The 23,767-nt window shown below is 40.8% G+C and overlaps 1 long non-coding RNA gene across 1 annotated transcript; it reads left to right on the forward strand.

The window, feature by feature from the left end:
- Positions 1 to 3,991: 3,991 nt before the first annotated feature.
- On the forward strand, positions 3,992 to 20,186 carry LOC114048389. The gene is made up of 3 exons (XR_003569748.1): positions 3,992 to 4,027; positions 4,938 to 5,023; positions 19,962 to 20,186. It is a non-coding gene; the product is annotated as an uncharacterized LOC114048389 (long non-coding RNA).
- Positions 20,187 to 23,767: the final 3,581 nt, after the last annotated feature.

A 23,767-nucleotide genomic window follows, 5' to 3' on the forward strand; every position in this document is an offset into this window, starting at 1 on the left:
GAAATTAGCTAGTTTGACTAGAACATATAGTTTATTTAGCAAGGAATAAGAAATAAAGCTGGATAAGTAGATAGGAGCCAGATTGTAGAAGGCATTTGAATGTCAGTCTGAGCAGTTCATATCTTATCCCAGGAGCAATGGGGAGCCAATGAAAGTTTTTGAGTGGAGGAGAGACATGGTCATACCTGTGCCTTAGCAAGTTTAGATTGGTAGGTATGTGGAGAATAGATTACAGAAGGACCATATATAGCTAGAAAAAACCTCGGCGATCATCTAATCTACCTGTTCATTTTTCAGACAAAGAAACTGAGGCCCAGAGAAGTAAACCGACTTGACTACAGTAGAACAAGTTAATTTATGGCTGACTTCAAAACCAGTATTGTTTCTACTGTACCACTTTGCAATGGAGAGACTGGATACAGTGAGATCAATTAGGAGACTGTAATAATACTCCAATCAAGAGGCCTGAATTAAGGTGAGGGTGCCAAATTAAAGAAGATGCATATGAGAGATGTTAATGGATGTACAATCTACAAGTTTTGGGAACTGGTTGGATATTAAGGGATTGGGAGTAAAAGAGAAAAAAGAATCAGTTGTTACTTCAAATTACAAATATAGGCCACTAGGAAGATGGTGGAACCTGAGGGAAATTTGGAGGAGGGACAAGATTTAGGGATAGGGGAAAAGATAATAAGCTTTATTTTGGATGTGTTGAATTTGACTTTAGGTGGCCACACAACTAATGTTTCTCTTCTGTTCACAGCATCAGATGAGTATTTCTGAGCATTTCTAAGAATTTATGGCTCTCCCAAATTATTATTTAAAATTTAAGTTAGGGGAGGCAGTATGGCATAGTGGAAAGAACACAGCTAGGAGTGTGGATTTTGGTTCTGGCTTTGTCACTTGATTTATATGGTCACTTTCTCTATGTATTCCCCAGTTTGTTTATTTATTCTGTAATATAAGAGGATTGGACTAGATGGAAGCCAAGGTCCCTCCCTTACTTCCTCTGTAGTATTTCTACATGTTTTAACCCTCTCACACAACATCCTTAGACTGGTTAGTTGGAACCTAACCCATGTTGGGAAATACCCTTTCCCAACATAGGGTATATTACTAAGCAAGCTTGGACTCCCTTGGGATTTCCCTTTAATAACATAGTCTCAATCCTCCATATGTATTTTTACCCAATATATGGGGAGAATTTCTGATACCTTCCTATGTAGTTGGTATGTGGAGTTTAATTGACAACTTGATAAGCAAGAATTCCTGCCCTCAAGGAGCTTGCATTCTAATAGGAGATTACATATAAAGGGGAGTTGAGGCCAGAAAAGGATTTTTATGGTTTGGAAAGTTATGGGGATAATGAGTGGAACCATTGCCGGAGTAGATTGATGAACCCTTTCCAGTAGCAATGGCAATATTGATTTTGATTCATTCTAGTTCTTGAACTAGAAAGGGAAACTGGGGAAGGGAGGAAGGGCAAGTTGTCAGAGGCAAGAGAGATGGTGAGAAGATGGCCTGAGTATAAAGGGAAGCTTTTCTGGGGTTGGCCTGGCCTGAGATAGTAGTCCATGTGAGGTACTCACCATTCAGGACAGTAGGGTCCCAGGGTAGGAGTTCCACCCATGGAAAGGTTAAGGTCGTGATATGTTCTCTGTAAGGGACGGGATTCAAGAATGGGGCGGTGACTGGTGAATGAGAGGCCTGTTTCCCTGATTGTCATTTTGGGTGGGGCAGAGTGAGGTGTGCAAGATGCTCAGGAATGGATGGCTAGTGACAGATTTCAGATTTCATTACATTATCTTTCCGCCCCCCCCAACTCACACCTCTCCCAAATTTCCCTGTTCCTCTAAAGGATACCACTATCCTTTAAGTTATCCATGTTCACAATCTAGGAGCTGTCTTTCCCCTCCTTACTCTCACTCACTCTAAATATCCAATCAATCGCCAAATTTTGTCAATTCTGTCTCCAGCACATATTTCACATAAGTCTTGTCCCCTACACTCACAGATAGTTTAAGCCCCCATCTCCTCTTACCTGGGCTACTGCACTAGCCTCTTATTCTTTCTCCCTGCCTCAAGCCTCTCCCTATTCCACTCCATCCTCCCTATAGCTCCCTTTCATAAAAGGCAGGCCTGATCACGTCACCCCCTTACTGAGCAAAAATCTAGTGACTCCCTCTTACCTTAAGGATCAAATATAAACTTTCCTATTTGACTTTTAAAGCTCTTCACAACCTGGCCCCTTCCTGCCTTCCCTCCCTTGTCTTGTATGCTAAAATCCACTTATACTAGCTTACTTGGCAGTTCTTGGCACAGTCAGAAAGCACTGGGCTTGTAGCCAGGAAGATCTGAGTTCAAATACGGCCTCAGACATTAACTAGTTGTGTGATCCTGGGCTATCATTTATCCTCTGTCTCAGTTTCTTCAACTGTAAAATGGGGATCATAACAGCTTGTGAGGACCAAATGATAAATTATGTGTAAAGCACTTAGCATAGTGCCTGGCCCATAGTAAGTTATTTGTGTGTGTATATGCATATATATACATGTATATATACATGTATATACATGTATATATATGTACATATGTACACACACACATATTCCCTTACCTACTCTATTCCATACATATGGTACTCAGTCTCCCGTTTCTAGTGCCTTTGCACTAGTGATCCCCCATGCCTGGAATGCCTTCCCTCCTCACTGCTGCCCTTTAGTTTCCTTCAGGACTCAAGTGCCACTTTCTTCACAAGGCCTTTCCTGGTCTTCCAGTTGCCAATGCACCTCTTCCAAAAGCTACTTTGTATTTGCCTTGTACATATTCTGTAAGTGTCTGTATGTGTATACATTGTCTTCTCTCATTAGTATGCAAGCTCCTTGAGGACATGATCCCCAGCACTTAGAGGAGGGCCTAACACATAGTGCTTAGTAATGCTTGTTGATCGATCAATTGTGATGAAGAAAAAAAAACTATTAAAAATATCTGATATAGTGAACACCTCTCACAGTGTATACAATACTGTGCCCTGGCAGCACCTTCCTCCTTCCCCCATGATGAGAATGTATTTCAGATGTATTTCATTATTTATTCTCTAGAACTTTCCTGTAATTTATAAATAAAACTTTTTCTGTTTTGAAAGAGGTAATTAAGTAATACAGTGGATAAAGTGCTGGGCCTGGAGTCAGGAAAAACTGTGTACCCAGCCTCATATACTTACTAGCTGGTGACCTTGGATAAGTCACTTAACTGTTGCCTGTCTCAGTTTCCCCAACTGTAAAATAGGGATAATAGTAGCACATTAAATAATAATAACAACACATAAATCCCACACTTGTTGTGAGGATCAAATGAGATAATACTTGTAAAGTACTTAGCACAATGTACGAGTTTAATAAATGCTTGTTTGCTGCCTTACTTTTGAGCCTTATGAGTGAATATTTGTAAGGGGCAGATGGTGGATATATCAAGAGAGTGTCAGATATTGCTATTTCCTGGTTCCACCTGAGCAGGGTCAACAACTGCAAAGGAAGTGGTTTCTCAAATGTCCTATGACCCTTTGTGTCAAATGGTCTCTTCTGACGTAAGTGTTACAAATTATAAATTGCGACATAAGTTAAGAGATGGGATGGCATGGGCTAGTCAAGAACAGTTTCACAGAAGTAGACTTGGAAGACAGCAACAATACTTTACACTTCCATAACACTTTTGCCTTTTTTTTTCTTAAAGTACATTCATGTGTTGTGCTTTGGCAGTAAATATTCCACCAAAGGGCAGAATATCAAACTCAATAAATGTTTTGAATTCCCTTGGGAGGGGAGGGGAAGAAGGTACTATAAGGTAGCCAAGATATTATATTATTGTTATGATTTGTTGTTGTTGTTCAGTCACGTCTGATTCTTCGTAACCCTGTGGACCATTCTGTCCATTTTCTTGGCAGAGATACTGGGGTGGTTTGCTGTTTCCTTCTCCAGTGGATTAAGGCAAACAGAGGTTAAGTGATTTGCTCCGCATCACACAGCTAGTAAGTATCTGGGGCCAGATTTGAACTTAGGTCTTCCTGATTCCGGGTCCAGCTCTCTATCCACTGAGCCACCCATTAAAGTGCTCCTCTGATCCTTCATAGTATAGATAGAGGTGACACTGGGTTCTCAAAGACTCAAGAACTCTGGTAGGTCCAACCAAGTTGGAGATGCTTTGGATTTGCTTCCAGAGGATTAGCTCAGCTAAGGGCAAAGAGCATGATACACCTGGAAGAGTTCTCCCTGCCTCTTGTTAGAAAACTTGGGATTAAATCCCATGTCTAACATTACCTTTCTGACCTTGGGAAGTTACTTAACTTCCCTGTGCCTCCATTGCTTCATCTGTAAAATTAGGGGGTTGGACTAGATGACCTCTGATGACTCTTCTACCTCTAAATCTATGGTTGTATTACCAACTTGGCTGCAACATAACAATCTTCCTGCCTCAAGACCTTTTACTACATTGTGAAGGGGTTGCAGTATACATTGGTGGAGGGAGTCACTGCATGGATCCTTTGAAGTACCAAAGCATTTATCTCTATGGTAACTGTAGGTCAGATTCCCGAAAAGGCCCCTTGCCAAGAGCACTATCCCTTTAACAGCCGGGTCCAGAGCTTTGGAGGATAGCAGATTCTAATGGCAGTTGGAGAAGACTGTGTATCTGTGGCTGCTTAATGTAACCCCAGGGACAGAGAATTTGCCACGAGCTTTCTCCTTACTGTTCAGGGAGCTGGCTCTGTACTCCATGGGCATTGGTTCTGGGATAGCTGTTAAAGACAACCAGAGAGCCACAAAGTTCCAGGTCAGTCTGCTTTTGTGTCAAGCCACCATAATTAGGAAATAGTGCCCTGTCCAATAAGATTTCTACCCTGCTCTTCATTTCAATAACTCTCCTCTTTTCCTTCCCCAAAGCCAGTCACTGATTGTGCCAAAACAACAGATTCCTCCCCACCAACAATGGCTCACAGTGGGCAATGTCTGCTGAACTCATTGCAGTAGTAAGTTCACATTAATTGCATGCTTGCAACATTCTGGACACTCACTGAATAGGGTATCCTTTAGTACCTGGATTATTGCATTTCTCTCTAAAACCACAGGTTTCTACCTCCCAAACTTAAAGCCAAACTGGATTCTCGTCCCTCCCTTTTAAACTCTCTTTTCTTAAAATGTTTCTTTTTTCCTCTTCTTTTTGGTCCCCCATTCCCACCTTCCATTTTTTTTTTCATCTCAGGTACACTTTCCTTTATTATTCCTGTCTCCTATAACTTTCTTTCTCTTCCTCACACACCAGTTTGAGCTCCTCTGCTCTGTGGTCTCTCCATGGAAAGACATTTTTCTTTCGGTCTTCCTTCTTCCTGTTTTTCCCCCTGGGTCCCCAAGGCTTGCTCTTATTGAAGAGGCCAACTAAGTCCCTAATCCTGTGTATTTTACAGTTTTACTCCTAGGTGGTGCTGTGAGTGCATGATCACTTAAAAATTTGGAAGGTACAGTAGTTGGGCAAGAAATATTTTTCTAAATTATGGCCACTAGCAACGAAGAAAGCAGCAGTTTGAAGTGCCAAACGCTGGGTAGAATTTCTGAGCCAAAAATCTCAGATATGTTTATTCACTCTTAGTGATAGATTAGATTCCTGCACTGTCAATATGCTCTGCAGATGGCAGTTCAGTCCTTTGGGGGTGACCAGCTTTGTATCTCCATTTAAAATAGAAAGTGGTTTTGGCATCCATAATCACTCTTTACTCCTGTTACATCATCTTGGTTTCCTCAGGCCTGACTGGAAAATGATGACCCAAAAAAGCTAAGGAGACATTAAATAGGTTTTGCAGTTTTTATGCTACACAAAGGGGCTATAGAGGGGCTGTATTTCATGAGAAAAAAAAGAACCCCCCTTCTTTTTAATTAAAGGAACTGGACAGAATCACAAATCTGGAGGTGTAAGGGATGTTAGAGGTCAACTAGTAGAGTCCTTTCATTTTATAGATAAGAAAATTGAGTCCCAGGGACAATAAGTCAGTTGCCTAAAGTCACATGTGTAGTAAGTATTACTACATATGAACAGCAGGATTTGAACTCTGCTTCCTTAACTGCAGTACCAGTGGTTTTTCCATGATATGGCTGGTATGCAAGTAGTGCTGGATTTGTCAATATCTTTCTTAGTAATCCTGATCCTGCACTATGTATTCAACTTCTTATTTTAAAATCAAACATCTGCCCTGGTAGGTCAGGCTCCCTATATACTATTCTCTTTCCGAGCTCACGGCATTCATTCATGTCATCATGCCTCTCTCCCTGAAATACCTTTCTCTTCCTTCTACCTAATCAAATCCTACTCATCCTTCAAGCTCACCTCCTCCATGGAGCCTTCTTTGACCAGTCTAATCCTCATTTATCTCTTCTCTGAATCCCTGTGGTGCTATGTGTGACATATAAAAAGTTTGAGAGACATAGTTTCTGGGTAATTAATAATTTTATTAATTATTGCTAGTGGGTAATTAATAATTTTATTAATTATTGCTAGTGGGTAATTAATAAAAGGGATCAGTGGCACTCTCAAATGCCAAAGACCGATCATGGTGGCTTATTGATGCTTATATGCCCTTGGAAGAATGAATATTGGAGACAGGCTATAATTAACTCTGATTGGTTAACAATTAATGAGAAGAATGAATATTATAATGAGAGGTGGACCTATTCTAATGGGTCTAATGAGGAGCTGCAGGACAAGGACTTTGATTATGTCACTTTCACTTCCAGACCACCCCCAACCCAGGCAATCTAGATAAAGGATCTGTCTATCCACCCACTCAAGCCTGAGTGGAACAGAATGAGCTTCCCCACTTGGGTGGGGTCTGAACAAGATTGAGGAGAAAGTTAATCTAATCTCATTATCAGTGATGTCCTTCAGGTGCTATTTTGACTTTGTAGAGAATGAGGAAATGAGGGGGAAAAAACCTTGGATCTTCCCAATAATTGATTATTTAATAATTATTTCTCTCACTTGCAATTTAACACTCATATTCTTCATAGTCTTCTGTTGTTCACTGTTTAATGTGTTCTAGTCCTGTCTTCACAACTGTTTTGTCATATCCTTGAGAGTACCATAAGACCATATCACCATCACTATGAATAGGTCACTGTGATGCCCACTGTGTTGGGCATGTTAATACATATAAAACATGGAGCCTTCCCATATCTTGCCCCTATGACCCCAGCTAGAAACACTTCCCTAATCCTTGGAGTGTTCACAGGACTTTATACTTCTTTTTGTTGTTGTTAGGTGTTTTTCCATTGTGTCCAGCACTTCATGACCCTGTTTAGGACCTTTCTTGGCAAAGATACTGGAGTGGTTTGCCATTTTCTTTTCCAGCTCATTTTACAGATGAGGAAACTGAGACAAACAGGGTTAAGTGATTTGCCCAGGGTCACACAGGTAGTAAGTGTCTGAGGCTAGATTTAAACTCGGGAAGAGGAATCTTCCTGACTCCAGGCTTGGCACGCTGTCTGATACTGTCACCTAGCTGCCCGGTTTATATCTCTTAGGTACACTTATAGTCTATCTTGAACTATATATATCTATGTAGGATAGGACAGGGCTTCTTAAACTTTTTCCACTAGTGATCCCTTTTTGCTGAAGAAATTTTTATGTGACCCCAGGTATATAGGTATATAAAATAGGTATACAAATCAAACATTTATTCATAACAAATCATAAAGAAATTTATTTTAAAACAATACTTTGGTATACATATAATTTTACCACTTATTAAAGACAAAAGTGAACTTGAATACTACTGCGATGAATGTGCTTGTTTATTTTTACATAAAGAATTAAATCGTGGTGGATAGAGCACCGGCCCTGGAGTCAGGAGGACCTGAGTTCAAATCTGGTCTCAGACATATAACACTTACTAGCTGTGTGACTCTGGGCAAGTCACTTAACCCCATTTGCCTTGCAAAAAAAAAAAAGAATTAAATCTTGGCAGAATATTTGATACTGCAAGATGTAGAGCATCTTCAACTTTTTTCAGAGTTGAGCAATATTTTAATTTTATAATAGTCAATGCTGAGAATGCCACTTCAAATAAATACATAGTGCAAAATGGCAGAAGTATGTTTAGGGCCATTTCAGAAATTTTGAAATTCTGTCCTAATCCCAAGCCAAAATTCATTTAACTATTTTGTATATGCAATAAAAACACTGCATTTCATAACACACAATAGTCTTCGATCTGAGCCGAGGTGTTTCTGGGTTGGCGTTGCATGGCGTAACGGCATGTATACTGCAAAGTATGCATGTGGTGTGTTCAGAACCAAGGCTGCAGTGTAGTTGCTCCATGCAACACGGGCAGACGTTGCCAGACACACCTCGGATTCATTAAACATTTGATTTTGAATTAATTTTTGGGCACGTTCAGAAACCTTTTACTGTTGCCAAATTTTTTGCAACCCCAACATTCAATTATGGGACTCCATATGGGTCGAGACCCACAGTTTAAGAAGTGCTGGGATAGGATACCAGATTTAAAGACTTTAGAGGTCACAGAATCCAACATTTTACAGATAAAAGACAAAGTTGAAGCCTTGTGTGATGTTAAGTGGATTTTCTAAGGTTACCCAGGCAATAAATGACAGAACTTGAACCAGGTCTTCTGACTCTTAATCTAAAACCCTCTCCACTGCACCCCAGTCTCTTTTAGTATCTAACAAAGGACCTCCTCGATTTCCATGATGTCCTTTTTCTTTTTTTAAACTTTAACATAGCAAAATACAAGGACAGTCACATCCATGATCTTCCCATCATTTACAACTATACCATAGAATTATCATGAATTCTGAAATGCCTTTATCTGACCAAAACCTCCTATTAATACCTATTCCCTTATGCCTTCTCCTAAATCTATTCTTTGTCCTCACCGGGATCTCCAGTTTCTCCACTAGTGCTTCCCTGGGCCATCACCTCTTCTTTGGTTTTACTTTCCTTCCTTCCAAGTCTCAACCTTTTAGTACCAGTTCAACTCCACATTATTCTGCACTCTCAAATCCTTTCTTTTGTCCTATCACTACTCCTGGCTTGTCAGACCCCAACCCTGGATTGTTCCTGGTGTCTGTCTTTTCTCCACTGCAAAGTGGTGTTGGAAGAAGTCATGTAACCTTGCTGACTGAGTCTGCTACAAATTTATATGTTTAGTTTCAACTAGGTGCCCCACATCAATTCTTTTACTTTTTTGATTCTCTATCAAGCTTTCTTCCTGACATTTAGCCTAATACTACCACTCTTGTCTCTCCATGCTTCTAACCTGACCTCCAGCTGCCACCCTGAAGCTCTGCTGCTTGGTTAGTGCTCACTAGATCTAGTTGGCCCCAGCTGCCTAACCAAGCCAACTTCCTACCATGCCCCCAAAATATCCCTTTACTCTATTCTTTCTGCCTCTTGATCTGGGAGCAACAATCAGGTCAATGCTTGGTTCTGCAAAAGGTGACATTTACTTGTCTTGTGGCTCCATTCATTATCCCTGGGAGTTCACCCTTGTCCTGCCATGATTTCCCAAATGTGTTATCTCTTCCTATTAGAATGCTTCTTGAGAGCAGAGATTATCTCTCCTTTTTATTTATATTACATTGCATAGCACAGTGACTAAAATATAGTAAAAACTTAATGTTTTTCCATTCATTCAAATCAAACTCCTTAGTGCAAATGTTCCAAACTTTCTCTTCTCTCTTCAGGCCTCTCACATCACCCTTTCCCTCTACCTTTCTCATCTGAGGACATTGTTTTATGCTTCGCTGAAAAAATAAAGGTCATTCACAATATGCTCTCTCTTTTTTTTCTCTGAATCGCAAAACTCCTTGACTTCATCCCCCATTCTCTCTGTCTATAGTTTCTAAAGAAGAGGTAATGTTTCTCCTTGCTAAGGCCAGCTCTTCTATGTGTAACTGTTTTTTGTTTGTTTATTTGGGGGAGGTAATCAGGGTTAAGTGATTTGCTGGGAGTCATACCTAAAAAGTATATGAGGTTAGATTTGAACTTGGGTCTTGCTGACTAGATGCTGAGAGCCAGCGCTCTATCCACTGTGCCACCTACTTGCTCCTGTGTGTAACTCTTGGTCCTGTTCCCTCCTATCTCCTCTTATCAGACTGTCCCTACAGATAGTTATTTTGTCTCTCTTTCTCCCTCCTTCTCTCTCTCTCTCTCTCTCTCTCTCTCTCTCTCCCCCCCTCTCCCTCTCCCCCCCCCCTTTCTTGCTACTTGCCTATAAACAAGCAGAGTTCAGAGTTGAGGATGACCTTGAGATTACAAACCTGGATGAATTGGAGGATAATGGTGCCTTGATAGTAAAAGGAAAGGGGCAGCTAGGTGATGCAGTGGGTAGAGCACTGGCCTTGGAGTCAGGAGGACCTGAGTTCAAATCCGGCCTCAGACACTTGATGCTTACTAGCTGTGTAACCCTGGGCAAGTCACTTAACCCCAATTGCCTCACCTCCCCCTAAAAAATAGGTAGTAAAAAGGAAGTTTGGAAGAGACATGGGTTTAAGGAGAAATATAATGAGTTTGAAATGTTACAGGAGACTCAGGTCTCCCCATCCAGGAAGAATTTAGTTTTCTTCCCTTCTCTCCCAGCCTAGTTGTTATAATCACAGAAAATGAAGGGTAGATAACAGAGCTAACAAGGTGTTAATTTGTTAAAAATCAATGCAAAATGTGTTTGTGACACGTTATCTTTTACAAAGTTTGAAGAAATTCCCCTAATGGAGTTATGGGCATTTGGCCATTTACTGAATAAAGACTGGATACACCTGGGTTGGCTTTTAAATGGTAAGTCTGCTAGACCTCCTATTGGTTAAAGAACAGAAGCTGGGAGCAACTTTGTAGAGTATGACCACTGAGTCTCTGCCTGAGAGAAGAAAGGGCAGGATTTTCTTTCCATCCTCCCCGTATTGGCCATGGTATCTCATGGTACAGCTGTTTGCCCAGTACTCCAAAATCCAGCAGCTACACCAAATCCAGAAGGGTGCAAAGACAGAGAGTGACAGAGACCGAGACATAGAGAGTTGGGGACAGGAAACACCTTCAAAGAAGTTGACCTCTGGCAGCAGAGATGAGGTCAACTGTGGATTCAAGAAACCTGGAAGTCAGGAGTTGAGCTGTGGAGAGGAGTAGACTCAAGGGGCCCAGATGAGTGATCCACACCGAAAAGTGGCCACACCTAAGGGGTAGCAGTGTCAGGATACCCTGAGAAGAAGCTTGAGTTGCTTTAGCTACGTGTTCCCTACATGCTTGACTTGCTACTATTTTATTCCAAGTTTATGTGCTGACTCTTCCCATGAACACCATATGTATTTGTGGACAAGCTTTGGTGGAGGAGAATGATTTGTAGCTGCTCTTTTTACTGTCTTTCCTGTGAGCTAATTATATCTACTGGTGACTATTAAAGGTAAGCTTACTGGTGGGGGCTTGGGAACCATAGTTTTATGACTACAGACCCATGGAATACTTTTGAGTCTATGAGAGTAATCAACATCACAGGGATTTAACCTTCAAAGCTATGAGTGCCAAAGCTGTGAGACAGCTCCTGGAGAGGAGGGGGGGAACTTCAGTAGGAATATCCTCCTGTCCCTTCAAGTTGTTATGCTATATCTATCCTCCCTTCCACAATCAAATTCAATGCTATGAGTGCCAAAGCTGTGAGACAGCTCCTGGAGAGGAGGGGGGCAACTTCAGTAAGAATATCCTCCCGTCCCTTCAAGTTGTTATGCTATATCTATCCTCCCTTCCACAATCAAATTCAAAGCTATGAGTGCCAAAGCTGTGAGACAGCTCCTGGAGAGGAGGGGGGCAACTTCAGTAAGAATATCCTCCTGTCCCTTCAAGTTGTTATGCTATATCTATCTTCCCTTCCACAATCAAATTCCTAGAAAAAATTCTACTTTGATTGCTTCCATTTCCTTTCCTCTCACTCACTTTCTCAACCCTTTGCAATGTGGCTTCTGATCCTGTAACTCAACTGAAATTGCTCTCTAGAAAGTTATCAGTATGCCTTAATTTTGAAATTTTATGGCATTTTCTCAATTTTCATCCTTTTTGGTATCTCAGCGGCATTTGATCCTATTGACCTCTTAGATACTCTCACCTTTCTGGGAGAAAACACTGCTTTTTGTGAAACTGGTTCTCTCTGGGTTCTCCTCTTGCCTGTCTGACTGATCCTTCTCACTGTCCTTTTCTGGACCATTATCCATGCCTCCCCCCCAATTGTGGGCGAACCCCAAAGATCTGTACTGTGCCCTCTTCTATTATTTCTCCATAAGCTATCATAGTTACTACATTAACTCCCATGTGTTCAATTGTCATTTCTATATAGATAACTCTCAGATATTCACTTGTAGTCTCTCTCCTCAACTCCAGTCTTACATCATCAGTTGCCTGTTGGATATTTTGAACTGCATGTGCCGTAGAAATTTCAAACTTATATTTTCACCAAAACTCACTTTTCTTCTTCACTTCATTAGTACTATTCATCCTTGTAGCCATTGAGGTTCACAATCTCAAAGTCATCTTTGTCTCTGCATTCTCTTTTGCCCCACATTTCTAATCAGTTGCTAAGTCTTGTCGATTCTATCTCCACAATATTTCTTGTATCCATCCCCCTTTCCCTATTCATCCTGCTACCACCTAGATCAGGCCATTATCAACCCTTGCTTTGACTTATTGCATTAATCTCATAAGTTTTTACTGTACTTCAAATTTCTTCCCTCCAATTATTTTCCATACAACTGCCAATGTGATTTTCCTAAAGCATAGGTCTGACTATGTCGCTCTCACTCATGCTCAGTAAACTCCAGTGGCTCCTATTATCTCTAGAATCAAATTCAGATTCCTCTGCTTGCCATTTAAAGCCCCTTACAACCTGGCTCCAACCTACCTTTCCAGCTTTATTATACATTACTCTCCTCTACAAATACGATGGGCCTGTCAAACCAACCTACCTTTTGTTCTTCACCCACAAAGCTCCATGTCCCATCTTTGGGCTTCCACACATTCCTGGAACACATTCGTTCCTCTCCTCTGCCTCTTAGAATCCCTAGTTTCTTTCAAACTTGTATTAAGCACTGCCTTCTACATGAGGCCTTTCCTAATACCTCCAGGTGCTAGTGTTTTCTGCCCCCCCGCCAAATATTACATTGTATACATTTTGAATATACCTATATAGGCACATGTTATGAAGGCAAGGATTATTTCAGTTTTGTCTTTGTAGCCCCATAGCCTGGCACATAGCACATATTTAATAAATGCTTATTGATTGATTGACCTGACACGTAATAATGGTAATAATAATAACTGACATTTATAAGATACTTTGAGGTTTGAAAAGCACTTTATATACATTATCTCATTTGATCTTCACAACCCAGTGAGATGAGTCTTGTGGCATATACCTACTAGGCATTCAGTAAATATCTGTTAATTGAAGAACATTTAAATGTAAATACTAATTGTTTCCCCACACCCCCCAAATTCTCAATTTTTGTTGAGGCCACCACCACCCTCCCATCCAGTTTCCTAGATTCACAATTCCCACCTCTTCACCTTCTCTCTCACCTCTGATGTCTAGTTAGTTGCTAAGACACATCAGTTCTATCTCCACTTTTTTTTTTTAAGGCAAATGGGGTTAAGTGACTTGCCCAGGGTCACACAGCTAGTAAGTGTCAAGTATTTGATCTGAGGTCAGATTTGAACTCAGGTCCTCCTGACTCCAGGGCCAGTATTCTATCCACTGTGCAGCCTAACTGCTCCTATCGCCACATTTTTTGTACCTATCTCTTTCTCCACTCAAATGGTCTTCACCCTAGTTCTTGCCCTGTGTCAAAATGTTGGTTAGAAAAGCCCTTCAAATTGCAAACTATTAACCAAATGAAAGTGCTCTGAATTGTGGATAATAAAAGAAATGCAAATCAAAATAACACTGACATTTTACCTTATACCCAGCAAATTGACCAAGATGACAGAAGATGAGTAGAGCCAGTTTTGGAGGGATTGTGGAAAAAATGACACAGCTGATGCATTTTTGATAGTCCTATGGATTGGTCCAACCATTCTTTTAAAGGAATTTGGAATTATGCCAAAGTGACTGAAATGTCCATGCCCTTTGATCCAGAGATTCTGCTGCTAGGCATATATCCCAAGGAGGTCAGTGACAAAAAAGAAAGGTTCCATCTACACTAAAATATTTGTGGTAGCATTTTTTTGGTTTTAACGAAGAACTGGAAACAAAGTAGATAACCATCAATTGGGTAATGGCTAAACATATTACAGCACGTAAATGTAATTGTGCTACAAGAAAAAATGAATATAATAATGAATATAGAGAAACATGGAAAGACATGTGAACTGATGCAGAGTGAAGCAAACAGAACCAGGAAAACAATATTCACAATGATTTTAGTGATGCAATGGAAGGATCAACAGCAAAATGATTAGAAGTAAATATAGAATATTTACAATAATTAAGATTTGACCCAAAGAAGAGATATAAGAAGACATCTCCCCTGTTGCCCTCTTCTTTGCATAAGTAGGAGACTATGGATGTAGAATATTGACTATAACATCTGACTTTTTTGATAAGTTGCCTAGTTTTGCTGCACTTTCCCCCCTTTCTTATAAGGGATAGCTCTTTGACAGAGTGTTGAGGGAGGGAAAAAGTGAGAGTTTTAGGTGATTTAAAATTTTAAATATCAATATAAATTTATTTTCCAAATTAAATTAAAAAAAACTTTTATGTCTTGCTCCAGCTACCTTTCCAGATTTATTTCACATTACTACCCTTCATACATATTACATTCCAGTGGAACTGTTGCATGGATTTGTCACATCATCTTCTGCTTCTCTGTCTTTCCACAGACTGCCCCTCAGACTTTAAATGCATTCCTTCCTCAGTCATTGGTGTCCTTTAAGGCTTAACTCCTGTGAGAAGCCCTTTCAAATCCACCTACTTCTTATTGGTCTCGCCCTCTTCAAATTATTTTGCATTTATATCTTCCCCATCCTTCCCCTCCCCCACCTCATAGGTGATAAATTCCTCAATGGCACAGACTTCCTTTTCCTTTTCCCTTACCCTATTTTGTCTTTGTATCCCCAATATCTAACATAATGTCTTGTAAATTGTGTTTACTAAATGCTCATTGAGTTGTTGAAAGATATGGGAGACGGGGCCTATCCATGAAGAAATGAGTAGAGCCAGTAGTTTAGATTGAGTGCCAAATAATGCTTTAGTGAATCACACAGTGGGACCAGTCCTCAGAGGCCATGTAGCCCAAATGGTACTTGACTAAGAGTTGGTCCTACTATATCCCCCAAAGTGATGTGCAAAGGAAGAGGATAACTAGGACAATACTAAGTGTGGAATTGCTAATTGACTGATTCATTAGTAACTTCAATTCTATTCAACAAACATTTAGGAATTGCCTAATATGTACAAAGCAGGGCACTAGGTACTTGGTATGCAAAGGCATTAGTTCCTGCCCTTAAGGAGCTTACACTTTACTCTTTCCAGATAATTTGAAGAGGCAGAGAGAACACTAATAGCTGTGGGGGTCAGAGAAAGTTTTTAGGCAGGGAAAAAGCACTTGAACTGAGCTTTGAAAGAGGATAAGGCTTTTGAGAAGCAGAGAGGAGAAGAGAGTAAATGTCATGGTAAGTAGATAGAGCACTGAACTCAGAGTCAGGAGAAAGGTTCCATTTCTAGTTCTGACACTTACTAGCTGTGTGGCTCAGGGCCCGTAAGTTAACCTCTGTGTGTCTCAGTTTCCTCACAAATATAATGGCAGTAATAATTTTCACAAACTGCCTCATGCATTATTGTGAAGAAAGTGCTTCGCAAACCTAAGAGATCTATCTCTCTATCATTATATATTATATATGTTGCTGTTATTATCATTATTATTCCAGACATGAGGGATGACCTAGAAAAAGCACCAAAGTGGGAGATTGAATGTCAAGTTTAGGGGAAAATTAGTGGTCCAGAAGGGCCAGAACATAAAGTGTGTGTAGGCGAGTAATATGAAAGAAGACTCGACAGGTAGGAACCGGATTGTAGAGGGCCTTGAATACTTGGAAAAGAGATTGTGCTTTATCCTAGGAGGGGAAGAGGAAGGAAGGGGAATAAGCATTTATGTAGTACTTACTATGTACCAGACACTATGCCAAGCACTTTACAAAGATTATCTCACTTGATCCACACAACAATCTTATAAGATAGGTGCTGTTATTATGCTTATTTTATAGTTGAGGAAACTGAGGTAAACAGAAGTTAAGTGATGTGCCTGGGGTCACACGGTATCTGAGGTCAAATTTGAAGTCAGGTCTTCTGACTCCAGGCATCACCTGTATCACCTGGTTGCCTGGGCAAGAGAGAGCCATTGAAATTTTTGAGTCAGGAAGTGACAAAGTTAGACTTGTGCCTTATAGGAAGATTATTTTGGCTTATTTGGAAGTGGGGAAAGAGTAGAAGCAGGGAGGCTAATTAGGAGGCTATTACCGTTCTCCTTACAGAGATGATAAGGGCCTGCAGCTGAGTGGAGGCCATATGAAAGGAGGGAAGGGGATGGGTATTAGAGTTGTTATGAAGACCCAAGATCCAAGATCTGACAACTGCCTGACTTTCGTGGCTTATGGAGAAGGAGGAGTCCAGGATGATTCTGAGATTCTGAACCTGAGTGACTGTAACGTGGAAGCCTGGAGGTAGAGTGGGTTAAGGGGGGGAAAATAATCAGCTTCATTTTTTGTTTCACTGAATTTGAAATGCCCACTCGGTTCACATGGCCAGCAGGAAGCGTGTGATGAAGAGCCTGATTTTAAGAGAGAGGTTAGGGCTGGGCATATAAATTAGGTAGATATCCACATAGAGTTAGTCCTTGAAGCCATGGAAGCAGATGAAGTTACCTAGAGAGAGTACAGAGAATAGAAAATGAGGACAAGCCATACATGATAATCCAAACAAAAGCATTTGCTGCCTTGTTTTACAGATTCTTCCTAGAACCATTATTTTTATTCAGTCCATTCCCTTTGCGTGGGGAAGCCAACCAAAGCAACAGCAACAGTCTGGTTCTTTAGGCGTTCTCTTTGGCATAAATAGGCGCTGTGCAAAGAGACTACTAACCTTCTACCCCATCCCCTGATCTCCTCAAGATTATCTTTGTTGTAATTATTCTGCCTCTCCTCCTCTGCCTCTGCTTGGGACCCAAGATTAATTTCTGTCTTGAATTGACTGACTTTGAAATATCATCCTAGTTCTGTCACTGACTATCTCTATGATCTCAGGCAACTTGCTTCATCTCTCTGGGCCACTGTTTCTTCATCCAGTGAGGGTGTTGTACTGGATGATTGCTAAGGTCCCTTCCAACTCTATGTTACTTTTGACTTTGGCTGCTCAGAGCAGCAGGTGGCATCTCTTTATTACGGACAAGTACTAGCTAGCAAGCAGTTATATCTAGAAAATGAGACTGGCCTATGATGTAGTGGAAAAAGAAGTGAACTGCAATCAGAATACTTGAGTTATAGATCCTGCCCTGCCGCTGAGAATAGCTTTGTGAACTTAGGTCAATCCTTTCCTTGTGCGAGGTCTCAGTTTCCATTTTTGTTGTTGTCCAATCATTTTCAGTCATGGCCAACTCTTCGTGACCCCATTTGGTGTTATCTTGGTGAAGAGACTAGAGTGGTTTGCCTTTTCTTTCTCCAGCCATTTGACAGATGAGGAAACCAAGGCAAACCAAGTTAAGTGACTTGCCCAGGGCCATAGAGCTAGTAAGTGTCTGAAGCCAGATCTGAACTCACAAAGATGAACCTTCTTGACTCTTAAGCCTGGCACTCTATCCACTGAGTCAGCTAGCTACCCCTTAGTTTCCATACCTACAAAATAAAGCATTTGACCTAGGTGTTCTCCAAGGCCTTTTGCATCTCTGAAATCCTATGTCTCTGTTGCCAGCCACATAGATCACATTTCAGAGGCTGGTTCACTCCCTAACTCATACCCTGGTTTACTTACTATGATTGAGCTGTCTGTCTTTAGCAACTAAAATCTTGAGTATTGGCAAAACTCTCTGAAGTCCCCACCAAAGGTCAAAGGTACCAACGAGCTGGAGAAAATCTCAACCTGGTTCTCCTATAGACTAATATTCAGCCAGCTCAGAATGGGGGGAGGCAGATTGGGAAGGCACTTGGAGTGAAGCTACTACTTTAGTATTAGGGCTGTAGATATGAGTGTTTCTCCCTGCTCCCTATTGAGGATGAGCTGAAAAGGGCAATGTCTTCTCCAGACACAGAAGACAACTGACTAGACCCAGGGCCTGTCTTTACCTGGGCCCCCACAGATCCACTAAATGTTTCCTGTACAAGAAGCGCAATATTTAAAATGTAAAAGCTCACAAGGACCTCTTTCTTATGAATTTTTCTTTGGACTTCTAGTACAAAGGCAGAAAATCCAGAAAGATTTCTGTGGTTAGCGCTAAAGTGTTTCCTCTCTTTTCCCTAAGAAACACTAAGGCCCCTTCTTATTTTCCTCATCTCATCTTTTCCATGCAGTGTGTATTTTGTCTCTCGTCCATCCTCCACGTGGTCTGAGAACCGTTTGAAATAGAGGTGGAAGAGGTTTTCTAAAGCTGCCCTTTAGAATTACGGTAGACTCATTCCACAGCTGTCTGCTTTGTGACATGTCAGACCCTGGAAGGACAAAATTGGAACAAGAGAAAATGACAGTTGTTAGACTTCTGGTCATTCAGTAGCAGCTTATTGCTTATGAAAGGGAGTTAGTAACAAAGGTGAAGTTAAGCTAACCTTCAAAATACTGTATTCGGAAACTCAAAGCAAAGATGCTGCCAATTTTCCACCACTCAAACTTCGAGGTTCATGTAGACATGAGAAAAAGAATCTGTATGTACCAAGGCATACTTTGCAGAGTAGCCAGTGATGAAAAATGAAGATGCACCATGGTAATTGTCCCTTCCTCAAACATATCATGGAGGGGATTTTGAGGAACTGGGTGTGATTTTTCCCCTGTAGTACATTTACTGCATGGTACAAAGGATGTCAGTGATTCTGACCATAGGATATTTATGATCTCAAGCACTGATTTTCCTATTGATCTTAGAGTTCTGGTGTCAGTGTTACCATAGCACCAGTGGGAATATGAGATTTCAGGAAAGGAGAAAGCCTTTAATTAACAGGTAACAGCAGCAGCTAAAATCAGGCTCTCTAAAATGGGCCTGATGCTAGTATTCACCAGTTACTGGAATGATTTGAAAAAGATTTAATTCCCTTCACCCCAAGTCATACACACACACACACACACACACACGTTACCCCTTAAAAAATGACATCTAACATATTTAACTTTCTTTCAATGTGTATGTCACATTCATAGATCTCTATCCTGAACACTACTGTGTCCCCATATCAGAATAGGGCTTTAATTGTATATGGCACTAAGCAATAAATACAATTATAGTAGACAATTAAGAATGTCAAAACAATATGCTTGTTGCCCTAGCAGGCCTCTGGATACTATTTGGGAATGATGCAAGAAGTACAGGGTATCTTTTCTACCTTTCTTTGCTGCTAGCTTTTCCTGGTGTATTTAATAGGTTTATTATATCAAATTACCATGATGAGTTGAGAAATTTCTGTTAGTTGTGAATATTTATATGCTTCCCCCCACCCCTGCCTCATTTTGCTTTACTCTCTTTTTCTCTATTTCCTTTTTGGAAATAAAATAAAACATTGAAAACAGAAACTCATGGGTAATAAATAAAACACATCACAGAAATTACCTGTGGAATGTAACAATTATGTGATCCTGAGTGGTGATTTACCTTCTTTGACTGAAGGTCTGTGGGTAGCTTAGTATCATGGGTCCCTTGGTAGACTTTTGATTTCCCTTTTCCGTCTAGAGAACCAGCAACTGGCAGGAACCTGGTGTCAGAACAAAGGCCGTGCAACTATTGACAAACAGCACACACAAAAGACTGGATCTGGAGACTGGCTTGGAGCCTTTATAAACAGTCTTATCCTGGAAAACATCACCCCAGAGCCCTTCTGGACCTTGTCTATTCCCAGCCACTCCTCACTTCCTAATAACTATTTAATACATTAGTCCTTGCTAATTTTCTTTTCTACTTGAGTTGTCTTCCCACTTATTGATATAATGAAGTATAGACTTGCCCGCACAGCTGCAGGTAATAGGATCTGCCATGCCACAGGGGGCGCATGGGTCCCGGCAGGTTTAGACTGCTGATGGGTAGCAAAATGGCAGAGACTTTACTGCCCGCCTTCAGGCCCTTGGAGGCCCCACTCTTGTAGGCTTGTCTGAACTCAGATTTGCAGTTGTTTAGAATTACCCACATGACATATTTCAGGGCAGTTAACTATATATCGGATGGTTTTGTCCTAAGTCATGGTGCAATAGTACTAAAGGTTTTATACTTTGTGATGATATATAATAAAATTGTAGGCTTATCACATAGACTTTGTATAATAAGCAGGAAAAAAATGACCCTAGATATTCAAGGGAGTCCTTAGTGCAGGCTTAAGCTCTAGCTAAGAGGAAGGGAAAAGAGACCAGCCAAAGCATAAGGACATCTGGTTCCTCAGTTGGGAATAGGAGAGGATGGTCAATTGTGTTTTGGAAGATTAGGCTATTCCAGCTTCTATAAACCAAATTCCCATTGAATGGGATCATGATGTGAATTTTTTTTTGAGAGGGAGGGATCATCTTGTGAATATTTTTTTTAGGGAGGATCACTTATTGTTAGGTTTGGCTCAATTCTAGAGTCTTTCAAAGAGGGAAAATAGTGCCAATGTACAATGCTGATCAGGTACAGAAAAGGAATGATTAAAATGCAAAAAGACTCATAAGCACATATTGAAAACTACCCAGAACAGGAAACAGTAACCCATAATTCTTATTATATTCCCCTAGGAGGTCAATACTTAAAATATTAAAACATGAAACATTTTATGAGACTGATGAACACCATTTTTTCTTAACTCTGACTCTCCAGTATTTGAATAACACCCTCAAGGTCCATGTCTTCTGGTAAGCCAGGCTGTGGCTTGGCCTCATTGTCCTGTCAATGGTCATCTTCCCCAAGTTGGAGAAAATCTTGCTACTGTCAGTCAACTCTGCCTGAGGTAATAAGGAGTTCATGAAAAAAAAAGTAGGTTGCTATCAAGATTGGAAACATCGATCTCAGGATCACTGATGTTTAGAGAAAAGAAACTTTAAGCAGAGGAGGTAGGCAGGACCCATGGCCAAGGTTCAAGGTTCTGGTTCACCTAGGCAGGACATGTACCTTTGGAGGGGAGGAGATCCTCTCCCTTCCCATGGGAGGTCCAAAAGAGAACCTCTGCAAAGTTGTCACATATAGCAAAAGCATAGAAAAAGAGCACCAGAGGGTGGAGTCCTTCCTTTTAGGGTCTATTGAGTAGATTGCTTTTCCACTCTCAGTGCCAATTCTCTTTGATGCCCATTGACCTCCCCCTGCCGCTGTCTTGGGGACGCAGCTATTGCTGCATCATCCCAAAATCTGTGTTGAGCACTGTCCCCAGAAGGGAGGAATGGAGTGGGGAAGGGTTTGGGATAGGGAATAAACTCAGCTCTAGGCACGTTTCAATGGAGTGTGCTCCAGCCAGAGCACATGGAGATGGCCTGATTACCTGCTGTGTATGAGTAACAAGAGGCATCATAGCGTAGTTGATGGAAAGCCAGCCTCTGAGGAAGACCTGGGTTCAATCTTACCTCTGGGCTTATACTGGCTGTGTGATCCTAGGCAAGTTATCTAGCCTCTCAGTGTCCCCAGCAACCTTCTAAGACCTGCAGAGAAGGTACTGATCTAGACTGACAGTGGAGTTCCTTATAGAGTTCCCTATGGTGATGAAACTTGGGTCTGATTTTTTTAAAACCCTAAATCTTTGTAAATTCTAAAGTGCTATAAAATTTGTGCCATTATCCTCATTTTATTGATGAAGGAACTAAGGCTCAAAGAAATCAAGAGATTTAATCATAGACGTATAGTAAATTTAAAAGCTTGTACTTGAATACAGATCTTCTGACTTAAGTGACATAATTCTCTTCCCCAAAAGGGTGAGGTCACCTTTTAATATCTTCTCTGAACTGGATACACACACATATATAATTTTTGGTGGAGGCATGAGGAAAGAGAAATGGAGAACACTGACAGCCTTGAGCCCTATGACTATCTCACCCCTTATTCAAGATGAGAGAGACTAATTGAAAAGGTGACATATCTTCTACAAAGGAAAAGTGGGTAGAGAAATGTGTCTTATTTAATTTTTTTTCCTAGATTATTAGGGACAGGGAAGAGGAGCAGTGAGAATCCAGAGCAGGACATTATTCAAATCCCGAGTGGTAGGGAGAGCCAGGGTTCTCTGGAATAGAGATTCTGGGCAGGGGTTAGCTGCTGGAGAATGGAAAGCAGCTAAAGCATGGCATCATGGAAAGGGCTATTGATTTGGGACCATGGGAATCTGGGTTCAAAATTCAAGTTCAGCCATTTATTACCGTGTGACTTCCAACAAGTCATTTCACCAGGTTCTTGCTGAGATAGCTTTAGGATGCTGTGACTTAGTACCTGCCATACAACCCTAAACAATCTGAGACGGCACGGTCAGATGAGAGAGCGTTAGATTGCATGTCATGAGGCTCAGGTTTACTTAGAACCTTTCAACATTGGATTTAACTTCTCCAGTCTGACTTTTCCCAACATCAGGAAATAAAATACCAATATACTTTCTCTTCCCCTCGCTCTCCTAGGAATGTTAAATAAAGATAAAGAAGATCATAATTGGGAAGTGTACACCCAGGTCTGTGGGTAAAGGAATCTTTTCTTTGTGATTACAAGGGATTCACTACTTCATGCCTTGTAAAGGACAAGCTTTTCCTATGCAAACCACATGCCAATTATAAGATGCTTGTTTAAGCAGCTGGAGAATAGCTATGAGCCTGTGTGTAGCTGCAGTTATACCTGCAGTGACTAAGATAACAATGCAGCCTTCAGAGCAGCCTCATAGACTTAGGCTTCCTAATGCGGTATGCAAACATTATAGTATGAGCACTGAAAAGAGTTCAAGGCTATGATGGGCTGGTTATCATAATGAAGATTCAGTTTTCCAGTATGCCCAGAAAAGATTGCCTCCATAATCATTGCTTCTTGATATCTTTCTCTTCATTCAGAACCCACTTCCTCAATAAGATCTTACCTGATTCCCCCAGCTAGAGAGGATCCCATCCCCCCAATCCTCTCATGATTATTTGACCTTGGCACTTTTGTCTAACGTATTACAGTGATTTGTTCACACCTCATCCTTCTACTAGATTTTGAAATTATTGAGAGTGGGTACCCATGGAGTTTTTTTGTCTTGGTTTTTCATAGGATCAGAGATTTAGAGCTAAAAAAGTATATTAGAAGTTATCCAGTTCAATTTCTTCATTTTACACATAAAGAAGCTGAAGACAAGAGAGGTGAAATGATTGTCCAAGGTCACAAATTAATATTAGCAGAACTAGGATTTGAACCTTGGTTTTGTGATTCCAAAGTTAGCGCTCTCATAGTACACAGTACAGTACACAGTAGGCCAATAATTGTTGAATTGAACTGGGTTCTGTGAAACTACATGATGCCAGACTGGGCCCACAGTCAGTCAACAAGCGTTTATTAAGTGCCTACTTTGTGTCAGG

Source organism: Vombatus ursinus, unplaced genomic scaffold (genome assembly GCF_900497805.2).
Source record: "Vombatus ursinus unplaced genomic scaffold, bare-nosed wombat genome assembly UNPS02014793.1, whole genome shotgun sequence".
In the NCBI taxonomy this organism is placed as follows: domain Eukaryota; kingdom Metazoa; phylum Chordata; class Mammalia; order Diprotodontia; family Vombatidae; genus Vombatus; species Vombatus ursinus.